At 40.6% G+C, this 26,978-nt stretch overlaps 1 protein-coding gene and 1 long non-coding RNA gene across 3 annotated transcripts in view; both read right to left on the minus strand.

Annotated features, from left to right (window-relative positions):
- GABRB3 (gamma-aminobutyric acid type A receptor subunit beta3) overlaps positions 1-26,978 on the minus strand; it is a 231,380-nt gene that overhangs the window by 185,985 nt on the left and 18,417 nt on the right. The window lies entirely within an intron of this gene.
- LOC141277868 (uncharacterized) lies at positions 15,091-17,832 on the minus strand. Its single transcript, XR_012329734.1, has 3 exons — positions 17,769-17,832; positions 16,445-16,629; positions 15,091-15,158 (listed from the first exon to the last, which is right to left on the minus strand). It is a non-coding gene; the product is annotated as an uncharacterized lncRNA (long non-coding RNA).

Consider the following 26,978-nt stretch of genomic DNA (forward strand, 5'->3'; position numbering starts at 1 on the left):
CCAGCCACTGATGGACGCAGGCAGGATAGAATGCGGGGGACTTGGGCCAATTAATAGACAGGAGGTCAGCAAGGTCTGAGGAAGGGCAGAAAAAACAATTTCTTGAAGCCACCACTTCTGAGCTGCTGAGGGGATTCAGAAAAATAAACACCAGAATATGCCACTTTAGCCACTTTGGTGGATTATTTTGAGCTGAAGACAGTCAAGACCCAGAAGACTCAGGAAAAGCTTTTTACTTCCCCTTTAACCACCTAAAAGAAATCAGAAGGGGGCCTGCACCAGGAAGAGAGCTATTGCCAGAGATAACTCTCCTCTGAGAGACTTATCTGCATGGCAGGGCAACTCTACTTACCAAACATTTGTTCTTCTCACCTCCCAATGAAGGCCTTCCTTCCCTTTGAAGGCCCAGAGCCCTATCCCTTTCCTTAGCTCAGATGGCACATAAGCCTCAATCATCTGGCTGCTTTTGAGTCTCATTTCTTTGTAGGAATTCTGTACATATGAAGTTAAATTTGTTTTTCTCCCGTTAATCTATCTATGTCAATTTAATTATTAAACCAGCCACAGAACTTACAAGAAGGGAAATTTTTTCATCCCCTACACTGCAAAGTCAACTTTGATTGTGGAAGGTCCTCAGAAGCTTCTCTAAGAACCAAGCAGAGAACAGGGCAACAGATATGATGGTCAGAGAGGATTTTCCTGCAGCCGTGTGTGGGATGTGCTACATCCCCAAAGACAGAGGCAAGAAAACCCACACGATGTGATAAGACTCTCACAAAGATGCCACATGATGGAAGTAAGCCAAGTCAGGAACTAGGAGGATATGACTTACCATCGGTAGTTATGTTGACCAAATGGTGAAACAATTACTATTATAAGCTCAATTCTCTTACCCATCTTGAGCATACACAATATGTTCTTGATAGTGAAATGTTGGAAAATGTTGTTAAAGTGCATGAGTTGGTGCACTGGTCCTGTGATAATATGAAATATACTAACAGCAGGTATGAAATATACTAACAGCTGCTGTCTTCATTGCCTGAATCTCATCTGCTGCCTTGTGTGCACAATGGGTCCTTTGACAGTGAACTATGGGTCCTTTGACAGTGAACAATGGGTCCTTTGACAGTGAACTATTAAAAAGGTCCATGGCCTGGCATACAGGCTTGCTTTATTGCCGATCACTTATAACCTATAGAACGTGACCTTGACGTTCCAGAGATTGCTCTTTATAAATGTCCAGAGTTGCTGTTTCTTCCAGACATTAAAAGCAAAATACCCAGGGAGCAAGCCACGGTAAGAACACAAACTAAACCACTGTGAAAACAGAGGCTGGTTTTCAGATAGAATGGGAAACAGTCTTGCGGGAATTCCCCACACCTCCCAATGGAAGTCCACCCAACTCATGCTACATGAGTAGCTACTCAATACCCTTACTCTCAGAAGGAAACAGAAGTCTCATCTTCAAAACATATGATTGTGATTGATTTTTCTCCCAGGGTCCCAGAGGATACAAACTGCAGAATAGCTTTCAGCAACTGAATGCCCCAGGCTGACCCTCTTCCCCTGAATGTGCGGGGGTGTGAGGGAGTGCATGTTGGAGTGGAGGTGGAAACCACCCCAGGAATTAAAAACAGGTAGGATGATGATCATGATGCGGCAGCAATGGTGTGATGCTATTTATAGAGCCAGAGGCACCTAGAACCCAATGTCTGCACCACCGCACACCCAGGCCTCCCCTCCTTCCATCTCCTGGGGATCCACCTCCCAGGTGCGGCACTTGGTCCTTTCTGCATCCTCCCTGCATGTACCACACTGGCTCTGGACAGCACAAACTTTGCTCTGGATTGTAGTTATTCTTGCTGCCTGCACAACAGCCCATGGTCTTTGCTCTGGGTACATGGAGGCAGCACAGAGCTGGGGGAGAAGCAGGCTGGACCACAGGGGAGCCGAGGAACAACCCACTCAGTGTGGACTATTCTAGGACAACCACACCCAAACGGACAAGTACGGGGACCTTTCTAGGAACTCAGGTTGCCACCCCCCACACAGTGAATGTGCTTTCTTCCAATTTTACACTTCTAATCAGGCATGAAAACATTCTATGAAAATCTATGGCATGGGGATTCAAGCAATTGTCGATAATTATTAAAACTGCTCATATAAAATTTTATTCATACTTTAATATGCTCCATTTTGCAACATTGCTAGTAAAAGCTAAATTTAAAATATTCCAACCTTGAATTGACTGACAACATTAGATAACGTATATTTACTATCTTTCAAACACTATGTTTTAAATTGCCTGAAAGTGTGAACATACGATTCCTATATTGCATCTTATTACCCCAAACTGACAGCTGTTTCTGTCATGAAATACGTCAGGTTATCAGTCTGGACACAGCTATTCTCAGGAAGGCGAGTCCTGATTACTAACTTCACAAACTAGTTCAGGAAATGAGGATGGTCAGAATGAGAAGGGAAAGGGTTAAAAGCAAAATCTAACCTAACAGTTAATATCATAACCCAAATCAGCAATCCCCAAACCCGGCAGATCATCAGACTCTGTGTTATCTGTACCCCATACCAGCTGCCGTCAGTCATTACTGATCTCCTAGCTATCAGATCACCTTCACTCACATGGATGGTAGACGCGGGGGTCTTAAATAACCGTGTGATGAGACACAGGGCACTGTGACTCAGAGCCCAGACGGCAAGCAGGCATTTAGTTCAGAGTACTGAGGGACCCACAGAGAAATATTTATAAAAACTAGCAACTGTTCAATCTCCTTTCCCCTCCCCCATCAAAAGGTACCAGGTTTCCCTTAAACCACAAATATTTTTTCTTAAGAATGAGAGTTCTCCAATTCATGAATTTTTTACATTATTTCTTTCCAAACTATTTTACACACATACAGATAGCTAACTATACAGTCCCAGAGATTTTTCTAGTTATTTCAAAAGGAAGAAAAATTCCTCAAATTGAAAACTGAAATAGAAGCTGGGAAATGGAGATAAAGCCTAAGACTGAAACATGAAACCTATAAATCCAGTGAGTCAAGCCCTGCTGATATTTCAAAGATTCTATTTGCTTTCTTTTATCATAAAGAGTTCACAGAATTTCAATTTCATCACTGAGTCAAATAAAGCACTCAAAAGTGGGCTTCAAACTGGATCCACCAGGAAAAATTTTAAAAACATGCCAACATTTGAAATGTTGAGCGAGGAGCAAGCATGTCATTTTGCAAGGGCTTCATCCTCCTTCCATCCACCAGAAAGTCTCCACCAGCTTTCCCGAGGCCACGTGTCCGTGTGGCCTTCCAGCAACCGAAGGCCTGGAGAGCTGCTGGATTCAGCAGGTAGGGCCAGAAAAATCTAACCCTCCTGAAAGATGCTCGAGGGCCCACACCCCAAATGCCCACAGAGACCCTGCTCCCCAGTCTGATTACTCAAGGCTCCTTGGTGAGTCTGCTGAGACGCCAAGGAAGAGCCAAACTGGCAGATTTCGGCTGCACCCTCCATGTCCTGGAGGATTTTGCAGGAATATCTCAGAACGCTGCAGAAGACTGGTGTCCACAGCAGTGGTTCAATTAGTGCTTCCTGCATAACCACAGGTGATCTCTCCAACTACAACTCCACCCCAAGCTCCGGCTACTCAATCTTACTCGGAAAAGAAGTTTGCATTCTTTAAATTAGAATGCAGTATTTTTTAATGAGCTCCCCAGTGTATGCAGGCCCTAGGCAATACTTCCATACTCACCCCATCGAACTTCATTTTCCCTTGGCTCAATTTGCTCCATCTAGGAAAGAAGTCCTCAACAGGTGTAGCAGGCCAGCTTTCAATCAGGTCAAGGTCCCACCTCAGACTTTACTCAGTTGGGTTGGGAGAAGGGATAAATGGGGCTGCTGGGATTAGTTCTAAGACAGTTTGGGGAGCTGCAGAACTAGCCCACAAAACAGAGACTTAAGAGCCACTTTATGAAATCTCTGGGTGACTATTTGGATTACTCGTTTATAAGAGACAGAATTTGAGAACATGGTATTGCAGAAAAAAATGGGGTGCAACAGTGGTTAAGAATCCGCCTGCCAATGCTGGCGACACGGGTTCGAGCCCTGGTCCAGGAAGATCCCACATGCTGCAGAGCAACAAGCCCATGAACCACAACTACTGAGCCTGCACTCTAGAGCCCGTGAGTCACAACTACTGAGCCTGTGGCCATAACTACTGAAGCCCACGTGCCTAGAGCCTGTGCTCTGCAACAAGAGAACCCACCGCAATGAGAAGCCCGTGCACCACAGTGAAGAACAGCCCCCGCTCACCGCAACTAGAGAAAGCCCGCGTGCAGCAACAAAGACTGGACACAGCCAAAAAATAATTAATTAATTTTTAAAAGATGGAATAGTTTCTGGTTCAAAAGATAAAGTGCATATACAAAGCTTTAAAAAAAATGGGGTGCAAGAGGATGGTCATGTCCCAGGTCTCATGGAGTCCCTGGGACAGTACATCAAATGAGGGTCCTTGGCTTCATGCAGGAAGGAATTCAAGAGCTAAACAGAATAAAGTGAAAGCAGGTTTATTTAGAGAGATACACATTTCCATAGACAGAATTCAGTCCGTCTCAGAAAGTGAGAGCAGCCCTGGGAGAAACACAGTCCACAGACAGATGTGTGGGCCATCTCAGAAGGTGAGAGGCCTGGAAATATGGGATGGTTAGTTTTTATGGGCTGAGTAACTTCATAGGCTAATGAGTGAGAGGATTATTCCAACTATTTTGGGGAAGGGGCAGGGATTTCCAGGAATTGGACCACTACCCACTTTTTGACTTTTTGGTCAGCCTCAGAACCGTCATGGCGCCTGTGGGTGTGTCATTTAGCTGATGTATTACAATAAGCGTATAATGAGGCTCAAGGTCTAGTGGAAGTTGACTCATCTGCCATCTTGGACCTAGTTGGTTCTAACCAGTTTATGTCGTGTCCTCAATGGCTATGTCATTCTTTTAAAGGTTCCCTGTCCCCTTCAAAGGGACTCAAAGATTTCAGGGACTCTGAGGCCTTCTGGTTGGTTATCTTTCTGGGTCACTTAGGGTCTTGGTGAAAAAGGCTCTCAGGTAGCAATAAACCACAGGATGAGCCGTGAAAATTTCAACTGGCTTCTCACCTTCACTTCTTACATGTGATTTGGGTTGAAGAGGAAAATTCTAAGGCAATTTATTCCTTAGACTTTAACATTCAGCCCTGATATCTGACAGAATTTCAAGGCTGGCAGCATCTTTACACATCATCTTCGCAAACGTTTTGATTTTATAGGTGGGGAAACTGAAGCCCAAGGCAGAGTTATTCATTCAGAAATACTGGGTTGGCGCAAAAGTTTGTTCGGAAAAAACCCAAATGAACTTTTGGGCCAACCCAATTCAATGGCTAACTAGAGAAAAAGTCACAGAACTCAGGATTTCTGCCTCCATTCAAATGCAGTCCGTGGATCCAAAAGGCCTGCCTTTGATACTCTGCCTGTGTGTGTCAGAACTGGCCTGGCCCCATGGGGCTCCCCGCTCAGAGGTAATCTTACTGACTTTCTCTGCCCACTGCTTTGCCTCAGGGACCTATCAGCTTCATACTATTTTAGATTTTAGCATTCATCTCCCAGGGAAATGACTTCATTTTAATAATAATATAAAAGCTCTCAACACTGAGACTTTCAGTGTAGGTTCCAAAATGTCACTCAAAAGGGCCTTAGTACTTCCATCAAGAACATTTCAAGTTCTGCCCAGGATAAGCACATTAATAAGGGGAGGAAGGGATCTTGAAGTGACACAAATCAGAGAAAACTCATAAGAAAACCCTACTCAATTTGCAGAAGAAATCTGTCACACTAATATTATCATTAGCGTCTTTACAAGGTCACAGTATAAAACTATGTGTGCTTTGAACAGGCTTATACACATCATTTACCTTTTCCTATGATAAAATAATTTGAGTCTTTGGAATGTTGTATCCTGCTTTGCTGTAGACATTTTTTATAATTCTATATCCTGATAAGTATAGACTATCTTAGAATATAATCCCCGCCTAGGGTAGCTGTTCTCACACTAAGAAATCCCACGTTTTGGCATTCATCAGCTATAATTTTGCAAAGAATGAGCTTCTCAGGTTTAATTTAAGCAAGTAATTATCTCTACACACATGGAGACAGTGCCTGTGAGTGCAGACACAGGGCATGGAAGCGGCCGATGTGGACACACACACCTGGCCTCCAGCCATGGTCCCTGTCCCCATGACTTTGGGGACTGAGGTTATCACTGCCTCCCTCTCTTTCTTCCTGCCCATTAGGTAAACCAGCGCCCACAACTCCTAAAGCTCCACTGGTTATTCGCAAAAAGAAAAGAAATTGATCTCAAACACTGTACCAGTGTTCCTCCCTGCATTTCTTTTCAATAAGAAAGAATGTCAGAAACAGACTCGTTAGCCACAAGGAACGAGCAGATTCTTTAGCGGCACATCTTGCAATCGGGAAACACCCTTTCTGTGTTTTTGTTTTATTCACGTTGTCCTCTGTTGCCACGCCCACATGTTCGTCACTCAGTTCTCCTGGCTATTCTCCAATAAGCCAAGCTTTCGTATTTGTTTGTCTTTACTCATGCAGAGCTCTTTTATTTTTTATTATTTTGGCTGCGTTTGGCCTTCACTGCTGCGCGCAGGCTTTCTCTAGTTGCAGCGAGCGGGGGCTACTCTTCGCTGCAGTGAGCGGGCTTCTCATTGTGGTGGCTTCTCTTCTTGCGGAGCACGGCTCTAGGTGCGCAGTCTTCAGTAGTTGTGGCACGTGGGCTCAGCAGTTGTGGCTCATGGGCTTAGTTGCTCTGTGGCATGTGGGATCTTCCCGAACCAGGGATTGAACCCAGGTCCCCTGCGTTGGCAGGCAGGTTCTTAACCACTTTATGCAGAGCTGTTGACTGAGAACACTCTTCTCCCAGGGAACATTCTGCCCATCTTCCTGAAATGTCACTTGTTCTTCAATCCTTTCTCTTCTGCTTGCAAAACGAATCTGGTAACATCAGTGGCTCCCCCCACTCCCTTCAGGGCTATCCCAGAACAGGTAGCACACAACACACTGTGATGAAGTTGGCCGTGACCTGACAAATGCAACTGGGAACAGGTAACCTCCTTGGACAGATGCCATTCCTTATTCATCCCTGTCCCTTACAGAGCTGTGCCTGGTACAAACATTCAACAGATATCTGTAGAATGAATTCGTTCTTAGGAAGAGGTGTCTGGAGCACACACAAGAATAAGTCTGGATTCTTGTAGGCTTGTGAAGCATTTCAATGGGTCGTATATTTTCCTGGGAAAGTTTAAATGGCTGTAACTTCAGCTGTCTTCCCAGGTACCATGCAAGACGTTCAGATAAGTTCATGCCTCCAAAGTGAAAAAGAGCCTTTACCTCATAGCAAGCAACGGGTAATGATGCTCACATGTGAATTATTTCTAATTTCTTTATGTTTTGAATTCTTTATTTGAAATAGTTTCAAAATTGCAAAAGTAGTACAAAATACTTCCCATATAACATTTGTCCAGCTTCCTCTGTTAACATCATACAAAACCAGAGTAAAACGATCAAAACCATGAAGTCAACAATGGTATTCTCACTTACAGACCTTATTCACGTTTCATCTACAGATCCTCTAATATCCCTTTCTGGGCCAGGATCCAAACCAGGATCACATGTTGCATTTTGTTGTCTTGGCCCCTTAGTCTTGGAATCTTGAACCCTTCATTGATCTTTCTTTGCCTTTCAGATCTTGATACTTTGAGGAGTACTAGCAAGGTATCTTGTAGACTATCTGCAGTTTGGGTTTGTCTGAAGTTTCCTTGTGATTCAGTTCAGGCTCTGTGTTTGGGGCGAGAACATCACAGAAGCAGAATGGTGCCCTTCTCAGTGCATCATATCAGAAGATGTAGGATGTCTATCTGTGCCAAGGCTAGAAAGGTAACTTTCATCACTTGGTTAACCTGGTGTCTGCAGAGTTTCTACACTGTAAACTCACTATTATTTCCTTTTATAATTAATACATATCTTGTAGGGAGACACTTTGAAACTATGCAAATACTGTTTCCTATCAAAATTTCACCCACTAATTTTAAATTCACAGGTCACTCTTGCCTGAACCAATTGTCGCTATGATGCCTACCAAATGGTGATTCTCTAAATCCATCATCGTACAGTGTTGGAGGGTTGTCCTTTCTTGCTTATTTACTTACTTATTTACATTTTTATTTACTAAATTATTTATTTGAACCTGTGTGAACTCATGGATACCTTATTCTGTGGGTTACTTTTATTCTCTAGGTTATATCCATTACTGTCCTTCTTTCTTGCTCAAATTGTCCCAGATTTGGCCACTTCAACTTGGTTCCCATGTTTTTGCAATAGGTTCCCATCACTTTTCAGCACTTTCTTACTCTCCGATACAGAAAGATATTCTAGGTTCATCTTGTTTTTTCCTGCCCCAGCCCTGCAATCAGTCCAAGGAACACTGGTTTTTATTGGAGAATATTTAGAAACCAAGATCTGGAAGCTGGGTGTGCTCATTGCTACTGAGGTGTCACTGTCTCCTCGGCTTTCAGTGGACAGGACTGGGACATCCAAGTGTATGTACATACAACCACATCTCGCTCATCTGCATCCATTCCTGTATCTCTCTCTGTGTCTGTACATTAAAAACCCAAGAGCTCACAGATCACAGGTTCATTCTAGTCTTCATCATCCTCATTTGTCATTCCTTTCTCTGACAACAAGCAATGTGGCCTTCATTACCCACAATATATTTACCTATTTGTTCAAAATTATAATACACATAGTCTCAGAAATTCTAACCTATACATGTGTGAGAAACTAAAGTACAATACTTGTACTAACGAAAATACCATCTTCGAGTAGAGTCGTTAAGTCTATGGTCAAAACACAAAGTTACCCAGATTGATTCTTACCCCCCTCAACCACATACCTAAAGATAAGACTTAAATAGAAAAGAGAGACATTCTTATGAGGGAGAAGCTGAGGGGTGCTCTGTCAAATGGTTTATCATACCTTGCTTATATTAGGTTAGGCTAATTAGTTAGGTTAGCTGTATTAATGAGACCCCAAACCCTAACACCATCAAAGCTTAATTCTTCCTATGTGACTGCACTAGGCAAGTGGTCCCCTCCACTCATTTGGGTCCCCAAGTATAAGGAGACTCTGTCACCTTCAACACACAGCTTCCAAGGTTAGCCTGGGCACTGTCTCCATACAGCATGTACACAGGGTGTATATATACAGGCCACAGCTAGAAGGGGCTCACTTCCAAGGGACTCAAGCACAAGGTCACATCTGACTCCATGAGAGGCTGGGGAATGTAGTCTACTGCAGGTCCAGGAGAGAAGAGACGGTGGATTTTATGAGCAGGTAACCACCTTAGCCACACTGCACATACTGGCAATGCAAGATATTCATAAGGGAGAGATTAGTTCATACTACCAAAACTTTCCAAAAAGGCTCTGATATAGTAATCTAGAAGAGTCATCATTAATTTATTTCAGATCTCATCACACAGGTACTTTAGGACTGTTCCCAATCTTTCAAATTCAAAGAACTCTCATGTTTCCATTTGTGTGCCATTTTTCAGAATATCTCAGACCTTCCTAGACATATTAGCCCATATCACACCAGCAGGTGACTTTTATTTTAGCTCTTTACACAGGCCAGGTTTTGTGCTAAGCAATTTAAATACATCTGGTTATGTAAATTTGCTCACATGACACCGAAATATGCAGTGAAAATGTAGCTTCCTGTGTGATTATCCTCAAGAAGGTTCACACTTCAGGTATCACTAATACTGAGTATGCATGAGTAAAAGAAGTCTGATTCAATAATCTACCTATAAGATACATACTTATAGTCTTTTCTAAAAAAATCTAGTCTTTTAGATCTCACCTGCCTTTCCAGGTCCTCTCCAAGATGGCATCTGTTGGCTTAGCAGTAGAGGGGAGGCAGTGATGGGACAGCACGGGGCCCCTGCCTTCTCAGTGGGTGGGGGGCAGTGATCGGACAGCACGGGGCCCCTGCCTTCTCAGTGGTCCCAGCTGCACAGTGTTCAGACTGCTCTACTCCCCATCCTGGAGACTGCAGAGCATAACTCCCTACAACTGGCCTTCAGAAGTGATGTGTAGGCAACAACCCTGGAGCCCCCAGTCTCACAGTTCTGCCCACCACCCCAGTCCAGAGGGCCCCTCCTCCGCATTCCCCTCCTTGGGATACACAGACCTGGGGAGGCCAGGGAGCAGGACAGTGTACCATCGACGGCCACCTGGCCCCATCTTTCCAATGCCCCATTAGACAAAAGCACAGAGCTATACGGCCGGGGTTCCCGGAGGCCTGCAGCCTTTGTGCATGGCTCCAGTGGAAGAACCGTCAAGGTAACTGGGGGTTTCTAAAGCCTCCAGGGACAAGGCCCCAAAGTGCCCTGTTGCATGACTGGGGTACTTCCCACTTTCTCCGCATCTCATTTCTCCCCACAACCCCTTGGGCCAAAAATGGATCTGATGGTTTCTGCTTTCTTTCCTCAAGCAAAATTTTATACTCTCCATCCCCTCTACCCAAAGTGTCCTTCCTCCAGGCATACCTGCTCCCTCACGTCCTCCAGGTGCACACCCAAATTCCGGCCTCGAAGCGGGGCCTCCCTGACTGCTGCCCCCAGGCCCTTACTCCTGCTCTGCTCAGCTTCTCCAAGCTCCAGAGCAGTTGTCCTCATAGGACACACATAGGGCTGTACTCACATGCTTGCTTATTGTCTGTCTCTCCAAAGGCTGTCAGCTCCAGCATAGCAGGGACTTGACTCTCTTCCCTGATATAACCCTAGATGTAAACCTAGAATGAGGCCTGTAGCATAAAGGCATTCACTAAATATTATAAAATGGATGTGTAAACTGAACACATAAATGGCCTAGCCATGTAAAGCAAAAGGAGTATTTTCTCTGTCATTATGGAAGGAACACCAAGATACCCAAAAGGAAATTAGAAAAACCTGGCTTTCAAATCCACTGAATTCCTGAAAAGCCTAGTAAACATCTGCTTTGACAGTCCAAGCTGAGAAAATGTATTTTTCTTCTGTTGGTGATGTCCCATTTCCTGAAACCCTAATACCCACTGACTCGGTGATGAGGAACATGTGGAAAAATAAGATTTACAGAATGAAAGCTACAGTTTCCTAGTGTACACACACATACACACACACACACACACACACACAGCATCCCACTGTACAGAGAAGGACACTAAGCTGAACGGCTAGAGAGCCTGGTCTGAGGCCATGGGGGGCAGGGAGGGGGTGCAAATGGCAGGGGTGGGGCTGAGCCCACCTTCATCTCACTCACAGTCAACAGGACACTCATGGACATTGCTCTTCCCTTACATTTTAAGGCCATTTTATTTTTTTGCGATTTTTGCCTGGGTTTTACACACATATTAATGACTGACTTAATAAGAATTATGATCCAGAAGGTAAGAAGAAAAATTCAGAGCTCAGAATTTCTGAGCTCAAATCCTCATTTACTTTTTGCTGGCTGTATGACATGGCAAACATTACTCAATCCAATTGCACCTCTGTCTCCTCATCAATAAAAAAGAGTTAATACAAAAAAACAAACAACCGAAGGAAAAAATGGGCAGAAGACCTAAATAGACATTTCTCCAAAGAAGACAGATGGCCAACAGGCACATGAAAAGATGTTCAACATCCCTAATTATTAGAGAAATGCAAATCAAAACTACAATGAGGTACCACCACAGATGGCCAACAGGCACATGAAAAGATGCTCAACATCCCTAATTATTAGAGAAATGCAAATCAAAACTACAATGAGGTACCACCACACACTGGTCAGAACGGCCATCATTAAAAAGTCTACAATTAACAAATGCTGGAGAGGATGTGGAGAAAAGGGAACCCTCCTACACAGTTGGTGGGAATGTAAGTTGGTGCAGCCACTACAGAAAACAGTATGGAGGTTCCTCAGAAAACTAAAAATAGAACTACCATGTCATCCAGCAATCCCGCTCCTGGGCATATATACAAACAAAGTCTATTCGAAAAGATATGTTCACCCCTATGTTCAGAGCAGCACTATTCACAATAGCCAAGACATGGAAACAACCTAAATGTCCATGGACAGAAAAAGAAGATGTGGTATACATGTATAATGGAATACTACTCAGCCATTAAAAAGAATGAAATAATGCCATTTGCAGCAACATGGATTGACCTATAGATTATCATACTAAGTGAAGTCAGACAAAGAAAGACAAATACCATATGATATCACTTACATGTGGAATCTAAAATGACACAAATGAACTTATCTGCAAAACAGACTCACGGACATAGAGAACAGACTTGTGGTTGCCAAGCGGGGAGGGGAGGGGAGGGAAGGATTGGGAGTGTGGGGTTAGCAGATGCAAACTATTATATAGAGAATGGATAAACAAGAAGGCCCTACTGTATAGCACAGGGAACTATATTCAGTATCCTGTGATAAACCATAATGGAAAAGAATATGAAAAGAATGTATATATATGTATAACTGAATCACTTTGCTATACAGCAGAAATTAACACAACATTGTAAATCAACTATCCTTGGATAAAATAAAATATTTTTAAGGGTTAATAATAATATACTTTCCTCATAGGACCTTTGTAAGCAGTAAATGAATTCACACATGCACCACACTTACAAAAGAAACTGGTAAATAACTCTTGTCAAGCAATCATGAATAAAATTTGGGTACAACATTTAGCCTTATTGACATCATTCTTTTATTCTCAGCAACACTAATATGAATGATGCAATCTCTCTTTTTTAAACTTTTTAACAAATCAATAACACTATTTTCATCCAAAAATTATGTTTGTGATCGACACTGATTTTGCAATTCTACTTGTTTTAAAAATGTAATTATTTGCAGGAAATATGTGACCTATTAAATAAAAAATAACAGAAATCACCAAACAATAATAAATCAAAAATATAGCATAAAAAAAAACCAGTAGACACATACATATAAGCACCGCTTACTACAGCAAGTCTTTCATTTCAACTCAAGTTTTCAAAAGACTTCTTCCCACCAGTGAGAGAATGATTTTTCACTGTTCACAACTCTCACCAGGATAATATCCTTGTTGAATTCTCAAGTTGAATAAAACTTTGAGCTTTGCTGGCTCCCTGGACTTCAGTCTGGAGTTTAGACAGGGGCTTATTTTAATTTCACAGTTAAATAAGTTCTTTCTGGGGACACACATGGGGAGCAGGGTAGACACAAGCCCACACTTGCATTCAAAGACATGCAGACCAGGCCAGCAGGAGGACTATTTCTATACCTGCCTGTGAAATAGCTCATAACATCATATCCTTTTTCTCCCCATATTGATATCTTGACACTCTGTATTTCAATTTCTGCATGAAATGTTACACACAATAATACTAACTGCAAACAGTTAATGTGAAAATTCAGTAAATAAGCAGAAGACACAAGCGGGAGGGCTGTGAATAGGGGAAGGAGAGCCAGCACACCACTTAGGGCTGTTCTTACAGAGATGCACAAAAGTGGCTAAAATGGGTAGTTAATGATATTTGTGTGTTGGGAACGAGGTCAACACTGTATTTTAGTTGGTTATAAGGAAAAATCAACTTCTGATAGATTGATCAATAGATAGATAAATAGATCTAATTATTCATTAACACAAAGACTTCCATCATGTTTGAAGGCCCTTCAAAAACAGAAGCTACTGGGCTTCCCTGGTGGTGCAGTGGTTAAGAATCCTCCTGCCAGTGCAGGGGACACAGTTTCGAGCCCTGGTCCGGGAAGATCCCACATGCCCAGGAGCAACTAACCCCATGTACCACAACTACTGAGCCTGCGCTCTAGAGCCCGTGAGTCACAACTACTGAGCCCGCGTGTTACAACTGCTGAAGTCTGCACGCCTAGAGCCTGTGCTCCGCAACAAAGAAGCCACCACAATGAGAAGCCCGCACACAACAAAAAGGAGTAGCCCCCACTCACCACAACTAGAGAAAGCCCGTGCAGCAATGAAGACCAAAATGCAGCCAAAAAAAATAATAAATTAAAAAAAAAAAATTTTTAAGTAGAAGCTACTTACATAAGCCAGTATCCTTGGTGGAATTACAGAAAATTATTTCTTCATTAGTATAAAGCAGAAGAGAAATATACTATCCAGCCACATGATAAAATTACAAGGCAACTCTTATACTTTGTTTTAAAGTGAGGTATAATGGAATTTCCTTTATCAACAGTTTATCGGGAAGGAAATAATAAAACATGATGGGAATTGCTGTCTTGAGGATTACTCCCTCTGAAATTGTTAGCTACATGTTTCTACCAGAAATCTTCCACCGAGAGTGTGATGAAAACACCATACCACCTTCATTATGCTTGGGAAAGCCCCAGGCCTCCAGGAGGAAGGCTGATTCCTCCAGGGAAAGGCCAACAGCTAAGGGCTGTGGGTCAGAAGCACAGGGTAGCTCTGGAACCTAGAGCAAAGTAATTAACTAGTTAGCATGTTTTTCCATTTGAACATCACACGGTTCCTGTGAGGACTGGCAGGTAGCAGGTGAATACTGACTGAAGGACCGGATAACAAGATAACAACAGGCCTCGATCTGGAGGGAGGATCGGTCTGAAGATGCTGGGTGCCTGAGACACCCCCAGACACACAGACGCGGTCGCCAGTGTTCGCCAGGTTTGGTCTGAAGAGAGTGCATTTTCCAGGAAGGACAACAACTGGCAAAGCACACACTTTTCCCTTTGGGTTTGACCTTCTTGATTTCCTCAGTTAGCCTCCTGTGTCACCACCAGGCCTCCAGGGGCCGTCACTGCCCTCTGACATTCTGGGTCATGTCAATGTGCTCACTCCAGGAGGAGCAAAGAAACGCTGGACATTTATTACCATTAACACAGCTGAGGCAATGGGCGCTTCCTTGTGGAATGTTTGACTATAAAAATAATCCGTGTCTGTGTGGTTTCTGCTGTCTGCTTCAAAAGGCTGGGAACTCCAATGCAGTGATGACGTGACAGCCCAGGGGAAGAAGAACGCACTACGCAAAACAGGACTGGATATGGAAAATAAGAGTATAGCAAGATCAATCATTAAATGTTTTGAAATACAGATAAATTTTATTTCTTTGGCTAGGTCAATGTAAACATTTTCATCAAGATAGAAACTGAAAGCATAGATGAATTTTGCAAGCCAACAGGAAGAGATTCTTCTGGTCAGTTCTCATGTACCTGCTAACATAAATATTTTGATTTACTGAAGAATAAAGATAGATAGATGATAGATAGATAATCTAAAATTGGGATCAGTTAGCACAAGGAAGAGTTAACTTTTTAAAAAATCAAAATAGCTTTATCCTTATTTTTTTTTTGTGGTATGCGGGCCTCTCACTGTTGTGGCCTCTCCCGTTGCAGAGCACAGGCTCCGGACGCGCAGGCTCAGCAGCCATGGCTCCCGGGCCCAGCCGCTCCGCGGCATGCGGGATCCTCCCAGACCGGGGCACGAACCCATGTCCCCCGCATCGGCAGGCAGACTCTCAACCACTGAGCCACCAAGGAAGCCCGCTTTATCCTTATTGAAAGAAATTCCTTGTTTACAGTATTTGGTTGTTCCAACATTTTTCTGGGAAATCAGAAATCTATTATAGGGTCAGCAGGTGTTCAATCAATATTTGTTGAGAAAATTAATGCATTAGTTTATTCACTTTCTATACCAACCAGACAGGCAGGATGTAGGGGAGGTGTGAGCACCAGGATGGACAGAGCTTCCTTTTCTCACCGACCAGGTACTTCTCAATAATAAATACTTGGTGTGTGTAGACCGTAAGTTGGGAAAAGTAGTATATGGGGATTTATTTGGAAAAGATTAATAGAAATTTATAAAATAGAAAGGGGGAAATTGAGGTTAAAATAAGATCTATTCTTTATCTTCAGAAAATAGAAGGGGATGTACACAAGAGCAGTCGTCCAGTGGTTCATCTGAATACAGACCCTGCTGCCAACTGCTTCCACACCTGCACAGGAGGCTCACCTGTCTCTGTCCCCAGAGCAGCCTTGGCTCACTCTTGCTTGTCCCATAATGGTTACTAACAATGCCCTCTCCCCCTTTCAAAGCCTCCCAGTTGGATGATAAGATATAAGGAATCTTCCCAGTTCCTGAACATGCACACGTGCATTCCCGGAGGTACTTGGAGGGTAGAGGTAGTGGGAGAAGCAAACAGCCAAGGTAAGGAGTACAGACTCCCAGTCGAATTCCAGCTGGCTATGGGTCTGCAGCAATAAAAATCTCATGGATGCCTCAGTTTCTTCACCTGTGAAATGGCATGATGACAACAGTACTTACTTCATAGGGCTGAGGGCAGGGTGAGTGTGTGGACTCCAGTACGTTATACGAGTACCTGGCACATAGCAAGCACTACATATATGGTCTTCATTTCTTGCTACTTTTTTATCTTTTATTCTTTGCATTTCCAAGCTTAGGGTCAGAACGAAAAATACATAAGCCTTGGGTGAACTGACATGAATTCCCTGTAACACAATGAATACTTGCTTTCAGTGATTTCCATGTATTCTTATCAGAGAAAGAAGGAGAATAAATATTGCAGACATTCCACTGGGCACAAGTGCTGTTACCAAATACTGAGACATAAGACCCACCAGTCTGCTGTCCAGTACTTCTAATCTCCACTCAGAAAACATGTCATTCAGCCATAAAACTAAAAAAAAAAAAAATTATAAATGAAATTATCCTATTATCCCATCTCCTTGACATTCTCCAAAAATGTTAAATAAAACACAGTATAATTGATGAATATCCTTCCTGACCATGTCCAATGCATATACATATCTCTTCCAAATTTATGTTCATACTATGCACACTGTTTTGCAAGTAATTGCAGACCACATCATGTGTATGCACCTCATTCTTTGAGGAGTCTTACAGTATTCAACTGTCTGAAAGTATCCACCCTTATTTAACAACCTCCCCCACTGGGGCATTTAGTTACTTACCAGTTTCTCACTGTTGTAAAGAATGGTACAACTATCATTGTAACAATTATACAAATGCTTCCAGAGGAAAACTCTCATGATGCAATTTCTCAGTTAAAAGTATGCAAGTTTTAAAATACACTATTTCATGTCAAACTGGCCGTTATCTAACATACCATCATGTACTCCTACAAGTGCTCAGAAGTGCTCTTCCCTACAGCCTTAGTAATGCTGGATTAATAATGATCTGTCCCTCCTGCTTCCCTGTGTTTCCCTAAGCATTTTACCCATATTGCCTGCCTCTCCACTACACTATTGACACCCATGTTTCTTCTATAGCTTGTCTGTTGGGTCATTTACCAAAATCAGCTCTCTGATGTCTTCTAAGTCTAGGAGTCCTTTTACTACAATGGATATTTACTGTTTGCCATGGGTATTGTACATACTTTATCCAATTTTTAGTTTCAACTCTTTCCTCTTTATAGTGTGGGGTCTTGATGTATTGCTTAAAAAAAAAAAAAACTTTTCTACCCTAGGATTATAACTTAAATTCACAAATGCAGTCCAAATATACTCTTATATGTTTCCCAAGTTTTTAAACATGTGCAAGATTTTATAAGGAAGGTATTTTATAAATGGCATGAGGTAGAAAATCGAGTAAAGTTTTTACAGCAAACCTTTTGCCTCTGGTTTGAAACATCATTTTCCATATATGAACGTGTCTCCTACTGGACTTTCTCTTCTCTTCCATGATTTACTACATCATCCTTGCTGCAATTTACCTTTTAAATACCTGGGAAGGAAAGTTCCCATAATTAATCTTTTTCTCCCAATCTGTTATTGTTATTCTCACCCATTTATTCTGCTACATAAACTTTATCAATTTATCATGTTCTTATCCAAAATTCAGATAATTGAGATTTTATTTCAATTATATATTAATTTGAGAATAACTAACATCTATAAAATATTAAGCTTTTCCATCACCATTACATTGTCATTGAACTTTATTTTCCTCAAAAACAGATGGTACACATGGAATGGATATCCTTTCCTCTTTCCTCCCATCTCCACTCCTTCCAAAATCCTTAACCCAAGCTCTGTACCCGAAAGGCATTCAGTTCCATAGTAGAAAGATTTCAGGTTGGGGTTGAATCTTGGCTCCATGCAAGCTATGTGGGTTGGAGAAATTAAACTCTCAGTTTTCTTCTATGTCAGCTGGCTATTAAAGTTTATCTGTACAATCTTTTACCTATTAGAATTGCAGGTGCTCGATTATTGGTATTATTATAAATGTTTTCTGATTCAGAAAGATGCCAGTATATAATTTGGCATTCCTATAAAATTTCATTAGCTCCATGAATATTCTATGCTAGAACAAAAAAGTTCAAAATTGTGGGAAAAGTGAACATCATTTTAGTTTTTCTGTCTGTTTCATTACTAAGCAAAATGCAACATGACAGCCTGAACAGGAAATGGCCATTTTCTGGCATGACAATGATTCTCTGCCAATTCACTCCTCCCTATGAACATCTATGTTGTACCGTCTTAACAAGCAACTGGATTTTCACCAGAGATGAATGACAAAGCACACTCACATCAACAGGAATGTGGACACACTGAGCACTCATCTCTAGTACATTTCAGGTGTCTTTGAAAGAAAGTCCTTTCTCGGCTCTTCCCACTAAGTAGGAAGGAGGTTACATTTACAAATTAGGAAGCTGAGGGGAAAGAACAGTGCTAGTCACCAAAAGTAAAGTCCTGTGTACTTAATTCCCCTTCTCGTGTGCCTGAGATCGTCTCCCATTTAAAAAACCAGCAAAGCTCAGCACAACCTGAAGAGAAAGGTTTCTACGCAGGTGAGGTTTTCTGAATGAGGCATATAAAAATAGCACAGTCTGCGTGCTCTTCTCCACTCAACTTACTACAGCTCAGGGCCTCACCATTTAGTAACCACATTTGATACTAAGATTAAGCATGAAAATTCTCAGATATTTCACTTAGAAAATTAGATAAGCTGTATGGACAGATGACGACTTTTGTTATTCCCATTTCTTTTCACTTTTTTTAAAATTTAAACTATGCTTCCTTACTGAGATACAGTTATCAGCTAGAGTGGAAATTATTTTCAACATAACTCAACAATAACAGAAACTTTGATTAAAACTTGAATAACCAGTATCAAGCTCACGACTTTGAAACTCATACTTTCAATTCTCAAGTTATATTCTCAAGAAACATTTCACTTAATAAATAAAAGAAACATTTCACTTATTTATATTTACATATGTATATTTATATGTGTACATATATACACATAGTCTTCAGAATTTTTAAAATTTTTATTTTGAGATAATTATAGATTTATAGGAAATTGAAAAAAATGTACAAGGAGGTTCCATGTACCCTTCAACTAGTTTCCCCCAGCAGTAACATCTGGCATAACTGTGGTGTAACAGCAAAACCAGGAAATTGATATCAGTACAATCCACAGACCTCACTGAGATTTCACCAGGCTCACACGCACTCATTTGTATATGTGTGTATTGTGGGGTTGGGGTGTGGCGGTTATAGTTCTCTGCAATTGTATCACATGTGGAGACTTGTGTAACCACAATCAAGATACAGATGTGTTCCATCATTACATACCACCCTCGCATCCCCCTTTGTAACTGCACGCACCACCACTCTTCCCTCTCCATCACTAACCACTGGCAACCACTAATCTGCCCTCTTTGTCTACAATTTGTTTCAAAATTGTTATGTAAATGGAATCAGTGTATAACCTTTGGAGATTAGGCTTTTCAAAAGCATAACTCCATGAGATCCATCCAAGTTGTGTGCATCAACAGTTCATTCCTTTTTATTGCTGAGTAGTATTCCAAGGTGTGGATAGAGCACAGTTTGTTTAACCACTCACCCATTGCAGTCTATTTGGTGTGTTTCCCATTTGGGGTTATTACATTATAAAGCTGCTATGAATATTCATTTACAGGTTTTTGCGTGACAGGTTTTCATTCCTCTGGAATATAAATGCTGAAGAGTGTAACTGTTGAGTTATGTCGTTACTGCATATTTAATTTTACAATAAACTGTCAACTTACTTTCTGGAGTGGCTTTACCACTTTACAGTCCCACCAGCAATGTATGAGTTATCCAGTTTCTCCACACATTCTAGTCAGTATTGAATGTTGCCACCTTTTTTTTATTATAGCCATCCTGATAGGTGCTTAGACATTGAACATCTTTTCATGTGCTTATTTTATGGCTTGTCATCTCTTTTGCCCATTTTCTAATTTCTAATTTATATACTCTAGATCCAAGTCCTTCGTCAAATATAGTTGGCAGATATTTTCTCGGAGTACATAACTTGTCCTTCCATCTTCTTCACAGAATCTTTTGGAGAGCAAATGTTTTAATTTTGCTTAGGTCCAATTTACCAATTTTTCCTTTTATGAATCATGCCTTTGGTGTCAAGTCTAAGAACTCTTTCCCTCACCCTAGGTCCTAAGGATATTCTGTGTTTTCTTCTAAAGTCGATTTTGTGTGAATTTTTATATATATCTGATGTTTAGGTCAAAGTTCATCTGCTCCATCACCATTGTTGGAAAGGCCATCTTTCCTCCACTAAATTGCTTCTGAATCTTGTTAAAAATCATTTGGGCATATGTGTATGGGTCTATTTCCAGATTCACTATTCTATTCCACTGATCTATAGGTCTATCCTTCCACCAAAACCCACCGACTTGTGGTTACATAGTAATCACAAATATTGTAGAGAGTGTTCCCTCCCACTATTTTCTTCTTTTTTGAAGATAATTTTATTTAGCTCTCCTTGCCCCTGTGCCTTTCCATATGTGGTTTAGAATAAATTTATCTATGTCAACAAAAGTCTTTCTGGGATTTTGATAGCAATTGCATAAAACCTATACATCAATTTGAATCAATGTCTTACTATGGTGAGTCTTCTAATTTATCAAACAGTAGTTTTCCCCATTTATTTAGGTCTTTTATTTCTTTCATCAGTATTTTATAATTTTCAGCATTCAGGTTCTGTGCCTGTTTTATTAAGTTTATACCTAAGTATTTAACTTTCTTGGAATGAGTTTGAAAGTTTTTATTTTAATCTCAGTTTCCATATGTTTGCTGTTACTATATAGATATGTGACTGATTTTTGTGCTGACCTCATATCCTAAGACCTAGAACTAATAAGTTCTAGGACTTTCTATGTAGATTTCTTGGGATTTTCTACATAGACAATGGTGTCATCTAGTAATAGGGACATTTGCATTTCTTCCTTTTCAATCTGTATGCCCTTTCCTTCTTTCATGGTTTACTGAAGTAGCTAGAATAAGAAAGGTGAGAGTGGACATCCTTGCCTCATTCTCAATTTCAGGGGGGGAGCAGTCAGTCCTTCACCATTAAGCATGATGACAACTGTAGGTTTTTTGTAGATTCTCTCTACAGGTTAAGGAAATTTTCTATTCTTAGTTTGCTGAAAACTTTTATCATGAATGAGTGTTGTATTTTTCAAATGCCTCTTCTGTCTCTATTGATATAACATGTGATTTTTTTTTTCTTATTTAGCCAACTGACAAGGTAGTTACTAATTGATTTGTGATTACTGAACCTGTCTTACATACCTAGAATAAATGACACCAGGTCATGGTGTAGAATTCCTTTTATACATTGCTGGATTTGATGTGCAAATATTTTGTTCAGGATTTTTGTGCCAATATTCTTGAGAGATTTTGTTCTTTAGTTTCTCCTTGTGTGCTGTCTTTCTCTGGGTTGGTATCAGGGCAATACTGGCTTTATAAAATGAGTCAGGACCTGTTCCCTCCTCTTCTGTTTTCTAGAGAAGATTGTGTATTACCAATATTTAATTCTTCTTTAAATGTACTCCAGAATTCTCCAGTGAAATTATTTGGGCCCAGAGATTTCTTGTTCAGGAACCTCTACTTACAAATTCAATTTATTTAGTCACTAATGGAATATTCATATCTCGTTCATTTGGGGTATGTCTTAGTAATTTATGATTTTTAAGAAATTGGTCCGTTTTTTGCTAGGTTGTTGAACTTATATGTGTAAAGCTGTTCATTCATACTATTCCCTTATTTTCCTTTAAATGAGTGCAGGACATGGAATGATAATTCCCATTTCATTCCTGACACTGGTGATTTGTGTTTTCTTGTTATTCCTGTCTAAGATTTAGCAATTTAATTGACTTTTTTGAAAATCCAACTTTATATTTGATCAATTTTTCTCTCCTGTTTTCTTGTTTTCAATTTCATTTATTTCTGCTCTTATCTTTACAATGCCCTCATATCTGCTTGGTTTGGGTTTATTTTGATCTGCCTTTTCTTGTTTTTAAGGACTTAGATTTGAGATCTCTCCTTGCTTTAATGTAAGCATTTAGTGCTATAACTTTCCATCTTAGCACTGCTTTAACTGTGTCCCACAAATTTTGATATGCTGCATTTTTGTTTTCATTCAGCATTATGTATCTTTTTATTTCCTTTGAGACATCCTCTTGGACTCGCAGATTGTTTAAAAGTTTATTGTTTAATTTCCAAGTATTTGGAGATTTTCCTGTTGATTTTCTGTACTGATTTCTAGTCTGATTCCATTATGGTTAGAAAACATAAACTGTATGATATGAATTCTTTGCCTTATGACTCAGAACATGATTTATACTGGGGAAAGCTCTGTGGGCACTTGAATGTGTATTCTGCTGGGTGAAGTGTTCCTTAAATGTCAATCAGATCCTATTGACTGAGGTGATGTTCAGTTCTTCTTTATCCTGTTTTACTGGGTAGCAGGTAGATGATTAGCTCCCTGTTTGACCCTGCTGAAATCATGGGGAGGGAGGTATGTCCTTTTTTGATTGGTGTTTGGCTGAAATAGGATAGGTATTATCAAAAAGTTTCTGTTTCTGTTAGGTCATCCTTCTCCTGATCATTTGGCTAAGAAGCTTTTTTGGAGTTTCTTTTCTCTGTTGTTGGCAGTTCTAGGCAGTAGGCTTTCCAGTATACTCTCTGGAACCCATGAAAGGCAAAAAGAAGACCCAGGGAACTCAATACCAAGTCACTGCCCATGTCCTGAGGTCCACAGGCAATCATCCTTCTTCTTTCAACCTTCAGAATCTTTCTGTTTTTGGATTATGACCCGGTTTTTCAGTCGCTAGAGGGAAGACTAGGAGGAATGAGGCTACTCCATCTTGGTTGGAATTAGAAATCTGTTTAGAGGTTTTTAAAAAAACAGTTTCATTTAATTCTTCCCTTCTGTCTTCACGCCTTTTAGTTGCATTTTTGCTTATTAGCACCTCTACCAGAAAGAAGGCAAGGAAATAGAAGGAGCTAGAATTCAAAATCAATCCATTTGCTACTCATTAGCAACTCTGGAAGAGGTCCAGTGAAAGAACTTGAAACTCCTTACTAACATGAGGTTTTCAATAATCTATGGATGGGGCTTCCCTGGTGACACAGTGGTTAAGAATCCACCTGCCAATGTCGGGGACACAGGTTCGAGCCCTGGTCCAGGAAGATCCCACATGCCACAGAGCAACTAAGCCCGTGCACCACAACTACTAAGCCTGCGCGCTAGAGCCTGCGTGCCACAACTACTGAGCCCGCATGCCATAACTACTGAAGGCTGCACACCTAGAGCCTGTGCTCTGCAACAAGAGAAGACACCGCAATGAGAAGGCCGCGCACCACAATGAAGAGTAGCCCCCACTCACCACAACTACAGAAAGCCCATGCATAGCAACGAAGACCCAACACAGCCAAAAATAAATAAATAAATTTATTAAAAAAATAATAATCTATGGATGTAGATTATTCATTCAACCCAAGCCCTCAGTTAGCGGTGGTAGAACACTAAGGCTTAGACCTCATTCACTGCCCTTTAAATTCTTTCTAAATGAAATTGCTCAGAGAACAATAAGGTACTGCCAACACAGACTGAGAAACTACATGACAAAATGGGAATGTGAATTTATTTTCTTATGAAAAATATAAACTATACCTTTAAAAATTGCTTTGCTTTCTACCAAGTGAAGGAACCAGCTGGCATGGTACCTATCTTTGCAGCATCCCAGTTAGATAATAAGAGGCAGGCTGAACACACAGAGACAAGTGAATTCAAGATTAACTAAAATATGGAATTTACATTAGATTTAAGTAAGCTATTGTTGATTATGAAGAGAAAAGTTAACATAAGGAGCTGTTTTAGAGTAAAATGACTCTATTAAGTTGAAGAAATAGAATTTCATGAAATGCTTACCTCGTGAATGGGAGAAAACTGCCAGAGATGTGACAACCTATATTTTTGCTAAGAATATACTGAAGCTCAGAAATATTATGAATTATAAATGTTTTCCAAAGCTTTTTTATTTTCAGATTTCATTACAATAGATCAACGTTTTTCTTAAGTTCTACTCATAACAATGAAGCATTTTGCTCTTTTTTTCCACAAAAATTATGTTTTATAAAATGTAATTAGTATCTGGGAATAGTGAAATCTCTAGTTGTTCAAAATCTTTCTAGATTATGGAAAATTCATGAACTACTAATGTTGAAAGTTGTACAATGCATTTTGTAAGAGTTCTCCAAAATCTGAGCATTTGTATTCATTCTAGCAAATTCAAAAAAAAAGTGTTTGATGATAAAGTTATCCAGAATTCATGGGATTCCTTCCTTTCTTTCCTTAACAAACCATAGTTTATAATTCATGTTAATCAAATATTTAAAATATCACAATAACCTTTTAAATATCAACTGACAACACTGGCAACAATGTAGAAATACAAACTAGAAATGCACCGGAATGTGTCCAGAACAATTGCAGATGGAAAGGCGCATTGTTCCAAAGTCTATGGTTTCCAACTCCTGGAACAAGGCCCAACAGTAATAATAGAGCAGTGATGAGATTCCCTTCAGTGTGAAAGAGCTCTCTAGACATAGAAGGTCATGAGATAAAGGATCTTAAACTAACCACCTCTCCACCTCCTCCTCCTAATTTGGAATTTGATGTTTGGCTCCTAATTTTCATCATATCCCAATATTATCCAAGTTCCCTGAAAAAATAATCACTGATATATCGAACTCCTTACTTCTTAAGGGTCTGTTCTGCTGTTGATTCAGCATCCCAGTAAATGAAATTTGGCTAGAGCACTAATCTCACCACCACTTTTCTAGATTTTAAACTGTCAAATTTGTTCCTTTTCTAGCTAATTTCAGCTTTTTACTTTTTTAGAAATAAAAACTATGTTTTTACACCACACTCAGAAAGCCTTATCTCCATCCCTAATTGACTGATAGGCTATGTAACCTGATTTCTAATTGGTACTTGGCAAGAAGAGAGAGTACACATTAAATGTGGACTTTTAGCAGAGATAGCACCCCTGCTCCTCCTAAGAAATACCATTTTCTGTATAAAACAGCATGCTTTGAAATATTTTTTTAAATTCAACAACACAGTGTTACTTAACTAGCAGACCAAGAACCTCTTTCTAACACCCACTCTTTCTTTCCATCTCTTATTTCTGAGATTCTCCTTTTTAACCGTGTAGTTACCCAGGGTAAAAGTGATGATTTAAGGGGGAGAAGAGTCCATGGACTGTGTCCTGCTGACTCACGATTTCACAATTACTCCCTCCCACTCATTGTGTGCTCTCTGTAATGAGTGTTTTTAATGGTTCCATGTTTGCCCCACAGCATTCTTTATGGTGTTGGTATCCTTGGAGAGAATAGGTCCTTGTCTGACTCTGGCCATCTCCACAATCAGAATAGAATCACTATCAATACTCACTTTTTTTTTTTAATAGCTCTTTATTGGAGTATAAAAATCTCAGTTTTAAAACATCTATTTATGGCTGACAGTATGGAATATATGGAAGTAAAGGGATACATAACATGGCAAAGGGAGGAAGTCTACAAGTGAAACAATTTGAGACCAATACGTTAACATTGTGCTAAGGATTAGAATAAACTGAAGTTGAGTAAACATAGGGCTAATCGGGCTTATCAAGGTAAGAGCTTTGCTCTTCAACTCTGTGAGGCCCCAGTGTCAAGTCCATACTCAACACAGTCATCCAGGGCCATCACTTCTTTTGTTCTTACACTTTCTCAGGAAGAACCCTAAATCCTGCCCCTTGTACTAACCAAATGGCAAAGGCTCTGATATGTACTGAGAACCTCAAAACAGCTCCAATCTCTTCCCTTGAGGCTGAGAAGATGTCCATTGACAGCCCACAGGAACTTTCCCCCAGATCCTGGAGCTTGTTCTTAATCTTGGCATCCCAGCCACGGTGGACATTAACTCTAGTCACCCCATTCTACCACACCCAGCAGGCACTCTGGAGCAATTAGGGGCTCCCATCCTGGAAAGGACAGGAAGAACCGAGTAGTCATACTGCACAAGTGGAACCAGAACAGAGGATAATAACAGACTTAAGACAGAGCAGAGATCCCTGCATTTAAGGGCTCCAAACTAGGGTCATGGGAAAAAAGGAGTCTTCAATACATTATCAAAATTACTGTGCAAGACTTGATGAATAATTAGATACTAGAGAAAGAGAAAAAAGATGAAAATTATCTTCAGGATTTAATGACAAGGTGGAAAATCACAATTCACGAGGCCTAGCTGACCAAGATTTGATATGCAGGAGAGTAATCCCTGATCACCACATTTATACACACAACCCCCAGCACCCACCAGCGAGGACACAGGCAAGGGCTACAGGTTGATACTCATCCCAGAAACAGTGTCCAGAAACATATGGTTGAGGAAAATATCTGTAAAAGAGAATTCAACAGTTAGGGGCAGCACAGTCAAGGGAGGGGCTTGGAGTGTCTCTTTTATATACAGATACTTTCTTTTT

This window comes from Tursiops truncatus, chromosome 2, assembly GCF_011762595.2.
Source record: "Tursiops truncatus isolate mTurTru1 chromosome 2, mTurTru1.mat.Y, whole genome shotgun sequence".
Classification (NCBI taxonomy): Eukaryota; Metazoa; Chordata; class Mammalia; order Artiodactyla; family Delphinidae; genus Tursiops; species Tursiops truncatus.